Genomic DNA, 19,851 nt, shown 5'->3' with positions numbered 1-19,851 from the left:
AAAAGAGAAAATTACAGGCCAACATCTCTGATTAATATAGTTGCAAAAATCCTCAACAAAATATTAGAAAACTGAATTCAACAATTATAAAAAGGATTATATACCGTGATCCAGTGGGATTTATTCCAGGGATGCAAGGATGGTTTAATACCTACAAATTAATCAATGTGATACACCACATTAACAAAACAAAGGATAAAAATCACATGATCATCTCAACAGATGTAGAAAAAGCATTTGAAAAAATTCAACAAACATTCATGATACAAACTTTCATCAAAGTTGGTATAGATGAAACATATCTCAACATAAATAAAGGCCATTTATGACAAACCGGCAGCTAACATCATACGCAATGTTGGAAAGCTGAAAGCTTTTCCTCTAAAATCAGAAACAAGACAAGGATGCCTACTCTTCCCATTTATATTTTACACAGTATTGGAAATCCTAGACACAGGAATCAGACAAGAAAAAGAAATAAAAGGCATCAAACTGGAAGGGAAAAGGTAAATCTGTCACTATTTGCAGATGACATTATACTTATATATAAAACCCTAAAGTCTCCACCAAAAAACTATTAGAATAAATTAATTCAGTAAAGTTGCAGGATACAAGATTAATATACAGAAGTCTGTTGCTTTTCTATACTCTTACAATGAACAATCACAAAGAGAAAGCAAAACAATCCTGTTTAAAATCACACCAAAAGAATAAAATACCTAGGAATGATCTTAACCAAGAAGGTGAAAGACCTATACTCTCCAAAACTATAAAACACTGGTGAAGGAAATTAAAGATGATATAAGGAAAGGGAAAGATATCCCATGTTCACAGAAATTTTGGTAAAATGTCCATACTACACAAAGCAATCTACAGATTTAATGCAATCCCTATCAAAAACCCAGGACATTTTTCACAGAACTAGAATAATCATAAAATTTATATTGAACCACAAAAGATCCTGAATAGCCAAAGCAATCTTGAGAAAAATGAACAAAGTTGGAGTTAACATATGCACCCTGACTTCAGACTATACTACAAAGCTACAGTAATCAAAATAGTATGGTACTGGAATAAAAAGAGACACATAGATCAATGGAACAAAACAGAGAGTCCAGAAAGAAACCCACACATATATGGTCAATTATTTTACAACAAAGGAACCAAGAATATACAATGGGAAAAAGGTAGTCTCTTCAATAAACTGTGTTGGGGAAATTGGACAGGCACTTGACAAAGAAAGAAAATGGACCACTAACTTATACCATTTACAAAAATTAACTTGAAATGGATTAAAGACTTGAATGTAAGACCCGAAACCACAAAACTCCTAGAAGAAAACACAGAACACTCTTTGACATACATTGTAGCAATCTTTCTTGGGTTCTTTCTCCTAAGGCAAAGGAAACAAAAGCAAAAATAAAACAAATGGGACCTAATTAAGCTTAAAACCTTTTGCACAGCAAAGAAAACCATTGACAAAATGAAAAGACAACCTACTGAGTGGGAGAAAATGTTTGCAAATGGAATGACTGATAAGGGGTTAATATCCAAACTACGTAAACAGCTAATACAACTCAATATCAAAAAACCCAAACACCCCAATTAAAAAAATGGTCAGAAAACCTGAATAGACATTTCTTCAAAGAAGATGTACAGAGGGCCAACATGCACATGAAAAGATGCTCAACACTGCTTATCATCAGGGAAATGCAAATCAAAACCACAATGAGATATCACCTCACACCTGTCAGAAAGGCTATCATCAAAAAGACCACAAATAACAAACATTGGCAAGGATGTGGAGAAAGGGGAACCCTAGTGCAATGTTGGTGGGAATGTAAATTGTTGCAGCCATATGGAAAACAGTATGGAGGTTCCTCAAAAAACTAAAAATAGAACTACCATATGATCGAGCAATTTCTCCCAAGTATATATCTGAAGAAAATGAAAATACTAATTCAAAAACCCCAATGTTCAATAATAGTGGGGGACTTTAACACCTCACTTACACCAATGGACAAATCATCCAAACAGAAAATTAATAAGGAAACACAAGCATTAAATGACACAATAAACCAGATAGATTTAATTGATAGTTATAGGACATTCGATCCAAAAACAGCAGATTACACTTTCTTCTCAAGTGCGCATGGAACAGTCTTCAGGATAGATCACATCTTGGTTCACAAATCAAGCCTCAGTAAATTTGAGAAAATTGAAATCATATCAAGCATCTTTTCTGAGCAAAATGCTGTGAGATTAGACATCAATTACAGGGAAAATTACATAAAAACCACAAACACATGGAGGCTAAACAATACATTACTAAATAACCAAGAGATTACTGAAGAAATCAAAGAGGAAATCAAAAAATACCCAGAGAAAATGACAATGAAAACATGACGATCCAAAACCTATGGGATGCAGCAAAAGCAGTTCTAAGAGGGAAGTTTATAGCTATACAAGCCTACCTCAAGAAACAGGAAAAATCTCAAATAAACAATCTAACCTTACACCTAAAGGAACTAGAGAAAGAACAACAAACAAAACCCAAAGTTAGCAGAAGGAAAGAATTCATGAAGCTCAGAACAGAAATAAATGAAATAGAAACAAAGAACACAATAGCAAAGATCAATAAAACTAAAAGCTGGTTCTTTGAAAAGATAAACAAAATTGATAAACCATTAGCCAGACTCATCAAGAAAAGGAGGGAGAGGACTCAAATCAATAAGATTAGAATTGAAAAAGGAGAAGTTAGTTACAACAGACACCGCAGAATTACAAAGTATCCTAAGAGACTACTACAAGCAACTCTATGCCAATAAAATGGACAACCTGGAAGAAATGGACAAATTCTTCAAAAGGTATAACCTTCCAAGTCTGAACCAGGAAGAAATAGAAAATATGAACAGACCAATCACAAGTAATGAAATTGAAACTGTGATTAAAAATCTTCCAACAAACAAAAGTCCAGGACCAGATGGCTTCACAGGTGAATTCTATCAAACATGTAGAGAAGAGCTAACACACATCCTTCTCAAACTCTTCCAAAAATTGCAGAGGAAGGAACACTCCCAAACTCACTCTATGAGGCCACCATCACCCCGATAACAAAACCAGACAAAGATACTACAAAAAAAAGAAAATTTCAGACCAATATCACTGATGAATATAGATGCAAAAATCCTCAACAAAATACCAGCAAACAGAATCCAACAACAAATTAAAGAATCATACACCATGATCAAATGGGATTTATCCCAGGGATGAAAGGATTCTTCAATATACGCAAATCAATCAATGTGATACACCATAGTAAAAATTTGAAGAATAAAAACCATATGATCATCTCAATAGATGCAGAAAAAGCTTATGACAAAATTCAACACCCATTTATGATAAAAAAGTCTCCAGAAAGTGGGCATAGAGGGAACTTTCCTCAACATAATAAAAGCCATATATGACAAACCCACAGCAAACATCATTCTCAGTGGTGAAAACCTGAAAGCATTTCCTCTAAGATCAGGAACAAGGATGTCCACTCTCACCACTATTATTCAACACTGTTTTGGAAGTCCTAGCCACAGCAATCAGAGAAGAAAAAGAAATAAAAGGAATACCAATTGGAAAAGAAGTAAAACTGTCACTGTTTGCAGATGGCATGATACTATATAGAGAGAATCCTAAAGATGCCACCAGAAAACTACTACAGCTAATCAATGAATTCGGTAAAGTTGCAGGATACAAAATTAATGCACAGAAATCTCTTGCATTCCTATACACTAATGATGAAAAATCTGAAAGACAAATTAAGGAAACACTCCCATTTACCACTGCAACAAAAAGAATAAAATACCTAGGAATAAATCTACCTAGGGAGACAAAACACCTGTATGCAGAAAACTATTAAGACACGGATGAAAGAAATTAAAGATGATACAAACAGATGGAGAGATATACCATGTTCTTGGATTGGAAGAATCAATATTGTGAAAATTACTATGCAACACAAAGCAATCTACAGATTCAATGCTATCGCTATCAAATTACCAATGGCATTTTTTACAGAACTAGAACAAAAATTCTTAAAATTTGTATGGAGACACAAAAGACCCTGAATAGCCAAAGCAGTCTTGAGGGAAAAAAACGGAGCTGGAGGAATAGACTCCCTGACTTCAGACTATACTACAAAGCTACAGTAATCAAGACAATAGGGTACTGGCACAAAAACAGAAATATAAATCAATGGAACAAGACAGAAAGCCCAGAGATAAACCCATGCACCTATGGTCAACTAATCTATCACAAAGGAGGCATGGATATACAATGGAGAAAAGACAGTCTCTTCAGTAAGTGGTGCTGGTAAAACTGGACAGCTACATATAAAAGAATGAACTTAGATCACTCCCTAACACAAAAATAAACTCAAAATGGATTCGAGACCTAAACGTAAGACTGGACACTATAAAACTCTTAGAGGAAAACCTAGGCAGAACACTGACATAAATCACAGCAAGATGTTTTTTGATCCACCTCCTAGAGTAATGGAAATAAAAACAAAAATAAACAAATGAGACCTAATGAAACTTAAAAGCTTTTGCACAGCAAAGGAAACCATAAACAAGATGAAAAGACAACCCTCAAAATGGGAGAACAAATCAAAGGACAAAGCATTAATCTCCAATATATATAAATAGCTCATGCAGCTCAATATTAAATAAACAAACAAACAACCAATCCAAAAATGGGCAGAAGACCTAAATAGATATTTCTCCAAAGAAGACACACAGATGGCCAAGAAGCACATGAAAAGCTGCTCAACATCACTAATTATTAGAGAAATGCAAATCAAAACTACAGTGACAGGGCTTCCCTGGTGGTGCAGCGGTTGAGAGTCTGCCTGCCGATGCAGGGGACACGGGTTCTTGCCCTGGTCCGGAGAGATCCCACATGCCGCGGAGCGGCTGGGATCGTGAGCCATGGCTGCTGAGCCTGCGTGTCCGGAGCCTGTGCTCCACAATGAGAGAGGCCACAACAGTGAGAGGCCCACGTACCACACACACACACACAAAAAAAACTACAATGACATATCACCTCACACCAGTTAGAATGGGCATCATTAGAAAATCTATGAACAACAAATGCTGGAGAGGGTGTGGAGAAAAGGGAACCCTCTTGTACTGTTGATGGGAATGCAAATTGATACAGCCACTATAGAGAACAGTATGGAGGTTCCCTAAAAAACTAAAAATAGAATTACCATATGATCCAGCAATCCCACTACTGGGCATATACCCAGAGAAAACCATAATTCAAAAAGACACATGCACCCCAATTTCATTGCAGCACTATTTACCATAGCCAGGTCATGGAAGCAACCTAAATGCCCACCGAGAGATGAATGGATAAAGATGTGGCACGTTTATACAATGGAATATTACTCGGCCATAAAAATGAACGAAATTGGGTCATTTGTAGAGACGTGGATGGACTTGGAGACTGTCATACAGAGTGAAGTAAGTCAGAAAGAGAAAAGCAAATACCGTATATTAACACATATATGTGGAACCTAGAAAAATGGTACAGATGAACCAGTTTGCAGGGTAGAAATAGAGACACAGATGTAGAGAACAATCGTATGGACACCAAGGGGGGAAAGCAGCTCCGGGGAGGGGGTAGTAAAAAAAAAGAAAAAAAAAAGAGTTCTTTTTTACACTTCAAAAATTAAACATGGTCCCGAATAGGAAAATCTACAGAGACAGAGAGTAAATTAGTGGTTGCCAGAGGCTAGGGAAGGGGAGAATGGGGAATGACTGCTAGTGGGTACAGGGTTTCTTTCTGTCATGATGAAAATATTCTGGAATTAGACAGTGGTAATGATTCCACAACTTTGTGAATGTACTATAAACCACTAAATTTTACATTTTAAACGTGAATTATATCTCAATAAACCCATTATTTTAGGAGGAAAAAAACCCCAATCTTCATAGCAGCATTATTTACAATAGCCAAGATATGGAATCAACCTAAGGGTCTATCAACAGATGACTGGATAAAGAAGATGTGAGAATATATATATATATGTTCTCTCTCTTTCTCTCTCTATATATATACATATACATACGTGTACGTATATATACACAGACACAGACATATATATATATATATAGAGAGAGAGAATATTAGTCAGCCATAAAAAGGAATGAAATCTTGCCATTTGCAACAACATGGATAGACCAGAAAGGTATTATACTTAGTGAAATAAGTCAGACAAAGAAAGACAAATATTATATGTTAGCACTTATATGTGGAATCTAAAGAATAAAACAAAGCAATGAAAATAACAAAACAGAGACAGACTCACAGAAATAGAATAAACTAGTGGTTATCAGTGGGGGGAAGGAAGGTGGGAGGGGCAAAACAGGGGTAGGAGATTAAGAGGTACAAACTACTATGTATAAAATAAACAAGCTACAAGGACTGATTGTTCAGTACAGGGAATATAGCCAATATTTTATAATAACTTTAAATGGAGTATAATCTATAAAAGTATTGAGTCACTCTGTTGTACACCTGAAACTAATGTAATACTGTAAATCAACTATACTTCGATAAAGAAAGAGAGAACATAGGCTTTCTACATTGGCAGCAAATGACCATGCATAAAATAATTATAATAAAGTTTTATACTGTCACAGAATGAGCCTTGGCTTCACAATTTTAGGTTTCAGTATTATATTATAGGTGTGTAAATAGAAGTCACCTGGATTTCAATGAGGGACCAAACTTAGGGAGGCTTAAAATCTTGTCCAAAGTTATAGAATTAGTAAATGACAGAGCTAAGTCCTCTCAAAATCCAGCAAAATTTAGCTTGACAACTGGCATTAAAAAATTAGAAAACAAAAATCAAAAAACGAAATCTCATACCTGTAGTCTTCCCTTTTCATAGGCCAGTTTATTTTTACTCTCAGTAATTTTTCCCAAGACATTTTCCACCTGCTGTTGGGCAAGCTGATAAAGCAAACACAGGTATCAGTACCTCTAGGCATAGAATGAATAATCATTTTCTTTCTTAAACAAGTATTTATACCCTTACTATTTCTAAAGTAATGAATCCAGGATTCATATTTATTTGCTACTGCTACCACTTAGTCTGTCTTTAGACAGCTGATCATAGTGTAATATGAAACATGTAGAGAGACTGCTAATGAAAATATGAGTGCCTTAGGACTCACTGTTGTTCTTTGTTTCCTAATTCTGTTTTTGTTATGTCAAGTATTCCTTTGTAGTTGCAACCTAACCCAGATGTGGGGTGGTTTTATCAGTGGTTGCAGATATGCAGTTTGAGGATTATATGCAGTTGGCCCTCTGTATCCACAGGTTCCACATCTACTGGTTAAACCAACTGTGGATCAAAAATATTCAGGAAAAATTAATTTCCAGTAAGTTCCAAAAAGCAAAACTTGAATTTGCCACACACGGGCAACTGACAACTATTTAAATAGCATTACATTGTGTTCGGTATTATAAATAATCTAGAGATGATTTAAAGTATATGGAAGGATGTGCATAGATTATATGCAAATATCACACCATTTTATATAAGGGACTTGAGCATCCACAGATTTTGGTATCTGGGGGGTCCTGGAACCAATCCCCCACACATACTGAGGGATGATTGTAGTTATTTAAGACAGTGGGAGCTACAAATGATCACAACCATTTGGTCAATAGCAGACACCTCAGTTACCATAGTAAAAGGCAGTAAAAAAAGAAAAAAAAACTGAAAAAAAAACAAAAGAAATGTTTGTCGGAAACTCCAACATTGTTTGATCAAGTACTCAACGTAATGTTATCTAGGACAAACATTACTGAAGTCTCTGTTTCATGAAATTACATATTTAATCATTCAAACAGCCTTTAATAATGAGGGTTTTTTCTTTTTTGCGGTACGCAGGCCTCTCACTGTTGTGGCCTCTCCCGTTGTGGAGCACAGGCTCTGGATGCTCAGGCTCAGCAGCCATGGCTCACGGGCCCAGCCACTCCGCGGCATGTGGGATCTTCCTGGACCAGGGCACGAACCCATATCCCCTGCATCGGCAGGCGGACTCTCAACCACTGTGCCACAAGGGAAGCCCTGGGATTATGTTTTGGTCAAGACTTCAGCAGAAAATATATGACAAGGATGGCCAATAATGCTACAAAAACAAAGCTACACCATAACCATAAAAGCTGAATTATTTAAAACTTAAAATTCAGTTCCAAGTCCTATAAATCAAGGTGCCCAATGTGCTGCAAAACGTAGCTATAGCTTATAAAAAGTCAAGAGCCAGATTTAACCAAAAATATGCTAGCTATTACAAATAAAAACACTCAAAAATAACTTTGCTTGCCTTCTTGGAATGTGGAAGGCTTTTTATTTTTTTTTAAATAACTTGGATAGTCTGGGTCTCTTATAAAATGTGTCCAAGAATTTTTAAAATAATGGCACTTTTTTCTTCAATAAAATTCCCTCTTTTAGGCAAAGGCATAAAGAATTCTATTACTCTTTCAAATACACTTTTAAAATAATTTCCCCTTTTTGCCACCCAAGAGAACACTAATGCACTGATAAGTGAAAACTAAGAAAAATCAAAATGTGTTACTGTTTGACACAAAGTCACTTATTTAAATTTATGACAAACAAAAATAAATTGTTCCAGTTGCTAAAGGAAAGTAGATGTTAAGGCAGTCACTTAAATGACTGTTTTCAGATTATTTAAATAGGCCCTGTACTTAAGGAAATTGGTGGAACACCAAAAATTAGAGAGAGACCACTTAAATGAGTGAATATCTCAGATTCTGAGTTGTGGAATGCAGAACTCAATGTAACCTTTGCTTAAATAATCTTGGCAATATACTATAAAATTTATTAATATACAGAGCAAAACAGAAACTGGAGAATCACCCCAGAAACAGCATACAAAGAAAAATGCTAATGGTTAGAATATACATTTTAACTCAAGCACAAAAACATCACTCCTTGGAAAAGCAGGAAGCTAACACAGAAAGAATTATCTTACGATATGAAAGGCAGGTTGACAAGGATCAACAGTAAGCCACAAAGTGATTTCTAAAATAATTTTAAAAATCTGGGTAAGCTCTAAAAGTTAGCAGAAGCTGTTAGAAGGATACATAAAACCAAGAGATAGTAGCATCTTGGTAAAGCTGTTTTATAAGTAGATTGTTAAGTACGAATTTTATTCAAAATTTTTAACAACCAGTATGACATAGGCCCCCGCAAATGGAACCGACTCTGTCACCCTCACAAGTATACACTGACTGAATGTCACCCTAGTTTTAAGAAATACTACATTTAATACATTGTTTAATTTCAAGTCATTATAATCCTAGTTGTGTATGCAACTAATTCTACTTCTGTCTGCTGCTACCATTTGAAAACGTATGTTTAAAATACAAATGAGAAGTGGGGCAAATAGTCATTTAACTTGAATCCAGGAATAGTAACCTTCTCACATTTGGACCTTTTCTCATTGTATTTCCCTGCATGACTGCCTGTGGTAACGGACTTAAGTTACACCATTATTCATAGCAAACAGACTTGTGGTTGCCAAGGGGGAGGGGAGAATGGGGGAGGGAGGGAGTGGGAGTTTGGGGTTAGCAGGTGCAAACTATTATATATAGAATATATAAACAACAAGGTCCTACTGTATAGCACAGGGAACTATATTCAATATCCTGTGATAAACCACATGGAAAAGAATATTTAAAAATATAAAAGTATAACCGGCTCACTTTGCTGTACAGCAGAAATTAACACAACGTTGTAAATCAACTATATTTCAATAAAAAAATTTAAAAATTACACAGTCATTAAAGGCTGAAATGGAAAACATAAACCTAAAATTAGGAAGTGTGAGAAAAAGAAGAAATTACATTTATACAAGTATACTGTATATGTTGGCCCTGTGAGGGGCACTTTACTCACAGTATGACATTTAATCCTCACAGCCTGGTAAGACCACATGACCCTCTTTGTGCTCTACCCAATCAACATTTCTTTAACACCTATTATGTATTAGGTGTTACGGTAGGCAAGGGAGTATACAGATGAGTAACTACTCTTCTTGCATTAGAAGAGAGTGAAGGCAGATGCATAAGCAGGTCAATTTCTAACTTAGCAGTTAGAAATGTAGTACCTATTTTGCTATGGGTTTGCACAGTAGAACCCCACAGTTAGGGCAGATCCCCTTGGCGCTGAAGGCCATAGAGGTTAAGAACTTGCCCAGGTCACACAGTAAATGGAGCCGAGTATTGTAACCAGGTCTGAATTTAAATCTGTGGTGTGGCATACACAACACACATTCATATGTATATCTCTAAAAATCAGTAAGAGGTTATACTAGAGGGTAGTTTTTATTGAGAATTTCAAGTGTTAATTCTCAAAGAACAATAGGTTTAATGACATTGCTCGGATTGAAAAAAAAAAAAGTTCTTAACCTCTTTCCTCAAGACTCATACAGCCAAGTGAGGCACTTCCAGGCAGGTTTGGTCAGAGAAGATTCTTTGCATAGACATATAAGCTGGAATTGAGGTATGGGATATCACTGGGAGACCTTAATCAAGAGATGCTGTGGACAGGCAAGAATCAGCATTGAGCAAATCACTTGCAAGACCCGTCAAAGTCACTAATAGGATAAGGTCACAGGCCTGCTCACTGGCAGTAGAGGCATGAAAGAATCATGCAGACTGAGATATGGTCTTCCAGAGAGACCCAAGCCAGGTGGGTGGATAAGCCCAGCTGAGGCCTGGCCAACAGGAAAGGACATGGATGAATCTTTAATCTTGGGGGAGGGAGGCGTGGTTTGAGACAGTACCAGGAATTAGAGCTAATGCACCTTGTTGCTCTGATAGGAACTTACAGGCTTTCTTCTGAGACAGTTGAGATACTAAGAATTCAATAAATGTTAGAATGCTCTACATGTTTTACATGTATTAACTTACTTAACCTCAACAACCTCCTAATAATAGTATGATTATCCCCATTTTGAGACATTAAGAAACTCAGGCTCCGAGAGGTTAAGGATCACACCCAAGGTCACAGCCAAAATTGAAATATAGATAGTCTGGCTCTAAAGCCATGAAAAATTAGAGTATTTATACATATATTTTTAATTTTTATTTATTTATTTATTTTTGGCTCTATGGGGTCTTCGTTGCTGCGCACGGGCTTTCTCTAGTTGCAGTGAGTGGGGGCTACTCTTCATTGGGGTGTATGAGCTTCTCATTGAGGTGGCTTCTCTTTGTTGCAGAGCACAGGCTTTAGGCATGCAGGCTTCAGTAGTTGTGGCACGAGGGCTCAGCAGTTGTGGCTCGCGGGCCCTAGAGCGCAGGCTCAGTAGTTGTGGCACATGGGCTTAGTTGCTCCGTGGCATGTGGGATCTTACTGGACCAGGGCTTGAACCCATGTCTCCTGCATTGGCAGGCGGATTCTTAACCACTGCACCACCAGGGAAGTCCCAGGATTTAGATTTAGTCTCTGTAATTTTTTATAGTTGAAGTAATGAGCAGCTTATGACAGAGTTTGAAAGAATTTAGTTCAGATTAAGGCAGACTTCACAACAGGGCCTTCTTTGGAATTTTGAAAGATGATTTGCATGTTATAGAAGCAATGGCTAATTCTTTCTCAAGTATTCAGAAGCACATGGAAAGCTTATTAGCTGTTTAACATAACAATCATCTCTTTAAATCTCCTTCACCTGGAGATGTTTTAAGACTTCTACCATTTATTTGTAATGGATTGACCTTGTCAAGTAGCCTTTAGGAATCGAACTTACTATTCATTTCCTAATGGATCGAACTGTCAGAAAGAGAAAAAAAATACAAGTTTCTTCCTCACAATTTATGGAAAAGAAAATATTTTAAAACGTTAGAAATATTGGTGCTTTTCAGCATTATAGATCATCTGTGTAGGCAGACATTTAAAGGCTGTCTTAAACTCTTGTTTTCCTAAATCCTGTATTGTCTGAATACCGTAGGGCTCTCTGACATATTTAGCCTGCATTATTCAGACTTGTGATAATTATCAAAAAAAAAATGAAGGAAACCCATCTCCTGATTTCTGATTGTTTTTAAAACTCATAGTCATTAATTGCTAATTTAGACTGACTTTTTATACCCCCAATGGTAATCAGAAGTTGCTTGCTCAAGTTCTAGGGAAGCAATTTGATCTGCCAGTTGCTTATTCTTTTGCTCTAGAGTTTGCAGGTTGCAGGTTAATGCATTTATGCCTACCTTTAGAAGAAAAAAGAGAAAAGAATTCTATGCCAGATCCAAAAATATTATCTTGTTTTTTGTTTGTTTGTTTTTTTGCGGTACGCAGGCCTCTCACTGTTGTGGCCTCTCCCATTGTGGAGCACAGGCTCCGGACGTGAAGGCTCAGCGGCCATGGCTCACGGGCCTAGCTGCTCCACGGCATGTGGGATCTTCCCGGACCGGGGCACGAACCCGTGTCCCCTGCATCGGCAGGCGGACTCTCAACCACTGCACCACCAGAGAAGCCCTTATCTTGTTTTTAAAATGACATTTTTAACTGTAAAATAAATGGTATCTTATGAATGTGTTTCCCTGCTTTTTAGTTGTCTTTAGCAGGAGAGTTATTACAAATTGCATAGTGTACATTTACTAGAAGTGAAAGTCCTTCTGATACTTGGTACCTATTTATATATTAACTCGAGCATATAAATATAGAGGCAAAAATACTCCAAAAAATATTAGCAAAATGAATCCAGCAATAAATAAAAGGATAACAAATCAGGACTAAGTGTAGTTTATTCTGGTAATACAAGGCTTGTTCAACATTCAAAATTAATTACAATAATTCACCACATCAATAGACTATAGAAGAAAAACCATATGACCATCTCAATAGACACAGAAAAAGCATTCCACAAAATTCAAATTAATTTATGATAAAAACCCAGTAACCTAGAAATGAAAGGGAACCATCTCTATGTGATCAATTATGTCTGTAAAAACCTACAACTAATATCAGTATTGGTGGAAGACTGAATGTTTTCCCCTAAGACTGGGAAAAAGGCAAGGATATCTGCTCTTGCCATTCCTATTCAGTATCATACGGGAGGCCTTAGCTGGTGCAACAAGGTAAGAAAAAGTAATAAAAAGCATAGAAATTGGAAAGGGAGAAAGAAAACTGTCTCCACTTACAACAGACATGATAGTCTACATAGGAAATCCCAAAGAATCTACAAAAGAAATCCTAGAATAAGTGAGTTTAGTAAGGTTGAAGGATACAAGGTCAAATCAATTGTATTTCTATATATTAGCAACAAACTATTGGAAATTGATATTTCTTAAAAGTTCCATTTATAACAGCACCAAAATCCATGAAATTCTTAGGTACAAATCTAAGAAAAAATATGTCCAATATTTGACATGCTGAAAATTACAGTATGCTGACAAGACAAATCAAAAGCCTAAATAAAATGGAGAGACATACTGTGGCCCTGTATTAGGAAGATACAATATTGCTAAGATGTCAATTCTCTCTAATCCCAATTTAAATTGTGTGGGATAATTTACCAGTGTCCGCCCTTTGGTGGGGTCTAGACTGTGAGGCTAGAAAAAAATGCCCTGTAAGAAATGCTAAAGGGAGCTCTTCAGGCTGAAATAAAAGGGGATTAGATAATAACTGGAATCCACATAAAGAAATAAAGGGTACCAGAAAATGTAGCAATGTAGGTACATGTAGAAGACATATAAATATGTAGTTCTTGTTTGTAACTCAGTTATCTATAAATCAAAAATATATAGTAAAAGAAAGGTTAAGGGAATTAAAATAGTGCACCAGAAATATCTACTTAACACAAAGGAAGGCAATACTGGAGAAACAGAGGAACAAATATCACATAAAACATATAAAAAAACAGTAAAGTGGCAGATGTAAATCCTACCTTATGGGTAATGATGTTAAATATTAATGGATTAAACACTCCAACTAAGAAGCAGAGACAGGCAGAATAAATTTTTTAAAAGACCCAACTGTATGCTGTTTATAAGAGACACACTTTAGATCCAAAGACACAAATGGGTTGAAAATAAAAGGATGGGAAAAGACATATGATGTAAACAGTAATCTGAAAAGAGCTGGAGTGGCTACACTAACATGAGACAAAGTAGATATTAAGACAAAAATCTGTGAGATAAAGAAGGACATTATAGGGTTTCCCTGGTGGCGCAGTGGTTGAGAGTCCGCCTGCCGATGCAGGGGACATGGGTTCGTGCCCCAGTTCGGGAAGATCCCACATGCTGCGGAGCAGCTGGGCCCGTGAGCCATGGCCGCTGAGCCTGCGCATCCAGAGCCTGTGCTCCACAACGGGAGAGGCCACAACAGTGAGAGGCCCACGAAACAAAAAAAAAAAAAAAAGAAGGACATTAAATATTGAAAAAAGGATCAATCCATTAAGAAGATAACATTTATAAATGCATTTGCATCTAACAACACAACCCCAATGAAGCAAAAACAATACAGCAAAAACTGACAGAATTGAAGGGAGAAATAACAATTCAACACTAACAGTTGAAGACTTCAATATCCCTCTTTCAATAATAGGTGGAACAGTTAGATGATCAATGAAGAAACAGCTGATGACTTGAACAACACTATAAAGCAACTGGACCTAAAACACATCTTTAGAACACTCCACCAAACAATAATAGAATACACATTTTTCTCAAGTGCACATGAAGCGTGCTCTAGGATATACCACATGTTAAACCATAAAACAACTCTCAATAAATCTGAAAGGACTGAAATTATATAAAGTATGTTCTCCAACAACAATGAAATAAAATTAAATGAATAAAAGAAGGAAATTTGGAAAATTCACATATATGGGGAAATCAACAACATATTTCTAAATAATCAATGGGTCAAAGAGGAAATTACAAAGGAAATTAAAGAATATTTTGAGATGAATGAAAATGAAAATATAACATGATAAAGAAAATGTATGGTATGCAGCTAAAGTGGTGTTTAGAGGGAAATATGTAGCTGTATAAACTTATATTTAAAAAAAGAGAAATATCTGATATCAATAACCTAAGCATCCATCTTAAGAACCTAGAAAAAGAAAATTAAACTCAAAGCAAGCAAAAGGAAGAAAATAATAAGGATTATAGCAGAAATAAAACAGAGGCTAGAAAAACAATAGAGAAAATCAGTAAAACCACAAGTTGGTTCTTTGACAAGATCAACAAAATTGACAAACCACTGTGGTATTAACCAAGAAAAAAATATAAAGAATACACAAATTGCTAAAATTAGAAATGAAAGAAGAGAGATTGTATTGAACTCCCAGAAATTAAAAAGGGGCTACTAGGAACAACTGTATGCCAATAAATTACATAGCCTAGATGAAATGGACAAATTCCTAGAAAGACCCAAATGACTAAAACTCAAAAAGAAGTAGAAATATGAATTGAACTATAACAAATAAAGAGACTGGATCAATAATAATAATAATAAAAAACAAAACACTCCCCACAAAGAAAAACCTAGAACCAGATGGCTTTACTGTTGAATTCTACAAAACACTGAAAGAATTAACACCAATCCCTCACAAAGTCTTCTCAAAATAGGAGAGGGAACACTATCAAATCATTTTAAGAGGCCAATATTATTCAATACCTTGATACCAAAACCAAAGATGTCACAAGAAAAAAAAACAAAAAACTATGTGGTAACCCTTATTAATATAGATTCTTAAATCCTCAACAAAATAATAGCAAGCCAAATCAAACAACATATGAAAAGGATTATACACCATGATCAAGTGAAATTTATCCCCCAAAGGAAAACTTGGTTCAACATTTGAAATCAATCAATGTAATACACCTTAGTAATAGAATAAAGGACAAAATCCACAAGATTATTCCAACAGATATAGAAAAAGCAACTGAACAAGTTCAACATATTTTCATGATAAAAATTCCCAACAAACTAGGAATAGAAGGGAATTTCCTCATCCTGATCATGGGCATTTCGGACACAGCTAACATCATACTTAATGGTGCCAAACTGAAAGCTAACCCTCTAAACTCAGGAACAAAACAAGGATGTCTGCTCTCATCACTTCTATTCAACCTCTCATGGCTGGAGGTTCTAGCCAAAGCAATTACACAAGAAAAAGAAACAAACAGCAACAAATTGGAAAGGAAAAAATAAAACTATCTCCATTTGCAGATGGCACAACCTTATATAGAGAAAATATATACTCTATTGTTAAGATTGCAATACTCTCCAAATTGATCTACAGGATCATACAAACCCTATCAAAATTCCAGCTCCTCTTTTTTTGCAGAAATGGAAAATCTGATCCTGAAATTCATATAGACATGCAAGGATCCAGAATAGCCAGAACAATCTCAAAAAAAATAAAGTTGGAGGGCTCACACATCTCAATTTTAAAACTTATTACAAAGCTACAGTAATCAAGACCATGTGGTACTGGCATACGTACAGTCATATATATCAATGCAATGGAATTGAGAGTCCAGAAATAAGCCCATGCATCTATGGTTAACTAGATTTTGACAAGGGAGCCAACATCATTCAATAGAAAGAACAGTCTTCCAACAAATCGTCCTGGGATAACTGGATATCCACAGGCAAAATAATGAAGTTAAACCTCTACCTCATACCATATATAAAATTTAACACAAAATGGATCAAAGACCAAAATGTAATCTGTAAAACTATAAAATTGTTAGAATAAAAAATGGGTGCAGGATGACAGTTGCAAGATGGGGGAGTAGAAGGACATGAGCTCACTCCTTCATACAAAAACACCAAAATCACAACTAACTGCTGAACAACCATAGAAAATAAAACACTAGAACCTACCTAAAGAGACACCCTTCATCCAAAGACAAAGAGGAAGCCACAACGAGATGGTAGGAGGGGCACAACTGCAATAAAATCAAATCCCATACCCACTGGGTGGGCGACCCACAAACTAGAAAGTAATTATACCTGAAAAGGTCTCCCACAGGACTGAAAGTTCAGAGCCCCATGTCGGCCTTCCCAGCGTGGGGACCTGGTAAGAGGAGGAAGAGCCCCCAGAGAATCTGGTTTTGAAGGCCAGCGGGGTTTGATCGCAGGAATTCCACAGGAATGGGGAAAGAGAAACTCCACTCTCGGAGGGCACAGGCAAGGTCTCATGTGCACCAGGACCCAGGGAAAAAAAGCAGTGACCTCATAAGAGACTGGGCCAGACCTACCTGCTAGTATTGGAGGGTCTCCTGGAGAGGCAGGGGAGGTGCTATGGCTCACTGCAGGTACAAAGACACTGGTAGCAGTAGTTGTGGTGAGTAATCATTAGCATGAGCACTCCTGGACGGTGCCATTTCCTCCCAATGACCTAGCCCCACCCAACAGCCTGTAGGCTCCAGTGCTGGGACGCCTCAGGCCAAACAACCAACAGGGCGGGAATACAGTCATACCCATCAGCAGACAGGCTGCTTAAAGTCTTCCTGAGCATGGCCCTGCCCAGAGGGACAAGAACCAGCTCTACCCACCAGTGGGCAGGAACCAGGAAGCCTGCACAAGCCTCTTAGACAGCCTCAGCCACCACAGGGCAGACAGCAGAAGCAAGAAGAACTACAATCCTGCAGCTTGCGGAATGGAAACCGCAATCACAGAAAGTTAAGACAAAATGAGACGGCAAAGGAATATGTCCCAGATGAAAGAAAAAGATAAAACACCAGAAGAACAACTAAGTGAAGTGGAGATAGGCCACCTACTGGAAAAAGAATTCAGAGTAATGATATTGAAGATGTTCCACGATCTCAGGAAAAGAATGGAGGCACACACTGAGAAGATACAAGAAATGTTTAAAAAAGACATAGAGGAACTAAAGCCCAAACAAACAGAGATGTACAATACAATAACTGAAATGAAAAATACACTAGAAGGAATCAATAGCAGAATAACTGGGGCAGAAGAATGGATAAATGAGGTGGAAGACAGAATGGTGGAAATCACTGCTATGGAGCAGAATAAAGAAAAAAGAATGAAAAGAAATGAAGAGAGTCTAAGAGACTTCAGGACAACATTAAATGCACCAACATTCACATTATAGGCCTCCCAGAAGAAGAATAGAGAGAGAAAGAACCTTTGAAAATATTTGAAGAGATAATAGCTGAAAACTTCCCTAACATGGAAAAGGAAACAGTAACCCAAGTCCAGGAAGCAGAGAGACTCCCAGGTAGGATGAACCCAAGGAGGAATATGCCAGGACACACACTAATCAAACTGACAAAAATGAAAGACAAAGAAAAGATATTAAAAGCAACAAGGGAAAAGCAACAAGTAACATACAAAGGAATTCCCATAAGGCTATCAAGTGATTTCTCAGCAGAAACTCTGCAGGCCAGAAGGGAGTGGCAAGATATATTTAAAGTGATTAAAGGCAAGAACCTAAAACCAGGAATACTCTACCCACCAAGGCTCTCTTTCAGATTTCAAGGAGAAATCAAAAGCTTTATAGACAAGCAAAAGCCAAGAGAATTCAGCACCACCAGACCACCTTTACAACAAACACTAAAGGAACTTCTCCAGGTGGAAAAGAAAAGGCCACAACTAGAAACAAGAAAATTATGAATGGAAAGCTCAGCAGTAAAGGTAAACATACAGTTAATGTAGGAAATCATCTGCACACAAATATGATATCAAAACCAGTAACTGTGAGAAGAGGAGAGCACAAATGCAGGATATTGGAATTGCATTTGAAATTAAAAGACTAGAAACTTAAAGCAATCTTCTTTATATACAGACTGCTGTATCAAAAGCTCATGGGAACCATAAACCAAAAATCTGCAATAGATACACACAAAAAAGAAAAAGGAATTGAAACACAACATTAAAGTTGGTCATCAAAGCACAAGATAAGAGAACAAAAGAGGAAGGAAAGAAGAAAGACCTACAAAAACAAATCCAGGGAATTCCCTGGTGGTCCAGTGGTTAGGACTTGGCACTTTCACTGCCATGTCCCAAAACAAGGGATGCAGCCAAAAAAACCCACAAAAAAACCCAAATCCAAAACAATTACGAAAATGGCAAGAGGAACACACATATTGATAATTACCTTAAATGTAAATGGATTAAATGCTCCAACCAAAAGACACAAGACTGGCTGAATGGATACAAAAACAAGATCCGTATATATGTTGTCTATAAGAGACCCACCTCAGATCTAGGGACACATACAGACTGAAATTGAGAGGATGGAAAAAGACATTCTATGCAAATAGAAATCAAAAGAAAGCTGAAGTAGCCATACTCATATCAGACAAAATAGACTTTAAAATAAAGACTGTTACAAGAGATAAAGAAGGCCACTACATAATGATCAAGAGATCGATCTAAGAAGAAGCTATAACAATCGAAAACGTATATGTACCCAACATAGGAGCACTCCAATATATAAGGCAAATACTAACAGCCATAAAAGGAGAAATTGACAGTAATACAATAATAGTGGGGGACTTTAACACCCCACTTTCATCCAAGAACAGATCATCCAGAAAGAAAATCAATAAGGAAACAAAGGCCTTAAATGACACATTAGACCAGATGGACCTAACTGATATTTATAGAGCATTTCATTCAAAAGCAGCAGAGTAAACAGTCTTCTGAAGTGCACATGGAACATTCTCCAGGACTGATCACAAAGCGAGTCTTGGTAACTTTAAGGAAATTGAAATCATATCAAGCATCTTTTCCAACCACAATGCTATGAGATTAGAAATAAACTACAAGAAAAAAAC

The 19,851-nt window shown here is 36.7% G+C and overlaps 1 pseudogene across 1 annotated transcript in view; it reads right to left on the bottom strand.

Moving 5' to 3' along the window:
• The window catches only part of LOC307070085 (coiled-coil domain-containing protein 150-like), a 147,553-nt pseudogene extending 130,308 nt beyond the window's left edge, over nucleotides 1–17,245 (bottom strand). The window contains exons 1-3 of the transcript in view: nucleotides 17,057–17,245; nucleotides 12,182–12,297; nucleotides 6,931–7,014 (exon numbers count right to left, since the gene is read on the bottom strand). The product of the transcript in view is annotated as a coiled-coil domain-containing protein 150-like (transcript). The remainder of the gene's footprint in view (nucleotides 1–6,930; nucleotides 7,015–12,181; nucleotides 12,298–17,056) is intronic.
• Between the last annotated feature and the right edge of the window lie 2,606 nt (nucleotides 17,246–19,851).

Source organism: Hyperoodon ampullatus (assembly GCF_949752795.1).
Source record: "Hyperoodon ampullatus genome assembly, contig: scaffold_463, whole genome shotgun sequence".
Classification (NCBI taxonomy): Eukaryota; Metazoa; Chordata; class Mammalia; order Artiodactyla; family Ziphiidae; genus Hyperoodon; species Hyperoodon ampullatus.
Note: the sequence above shows the minus strand (reverse complement) of the source record. Positions and strands in the feature narration are given on the sequence as shown.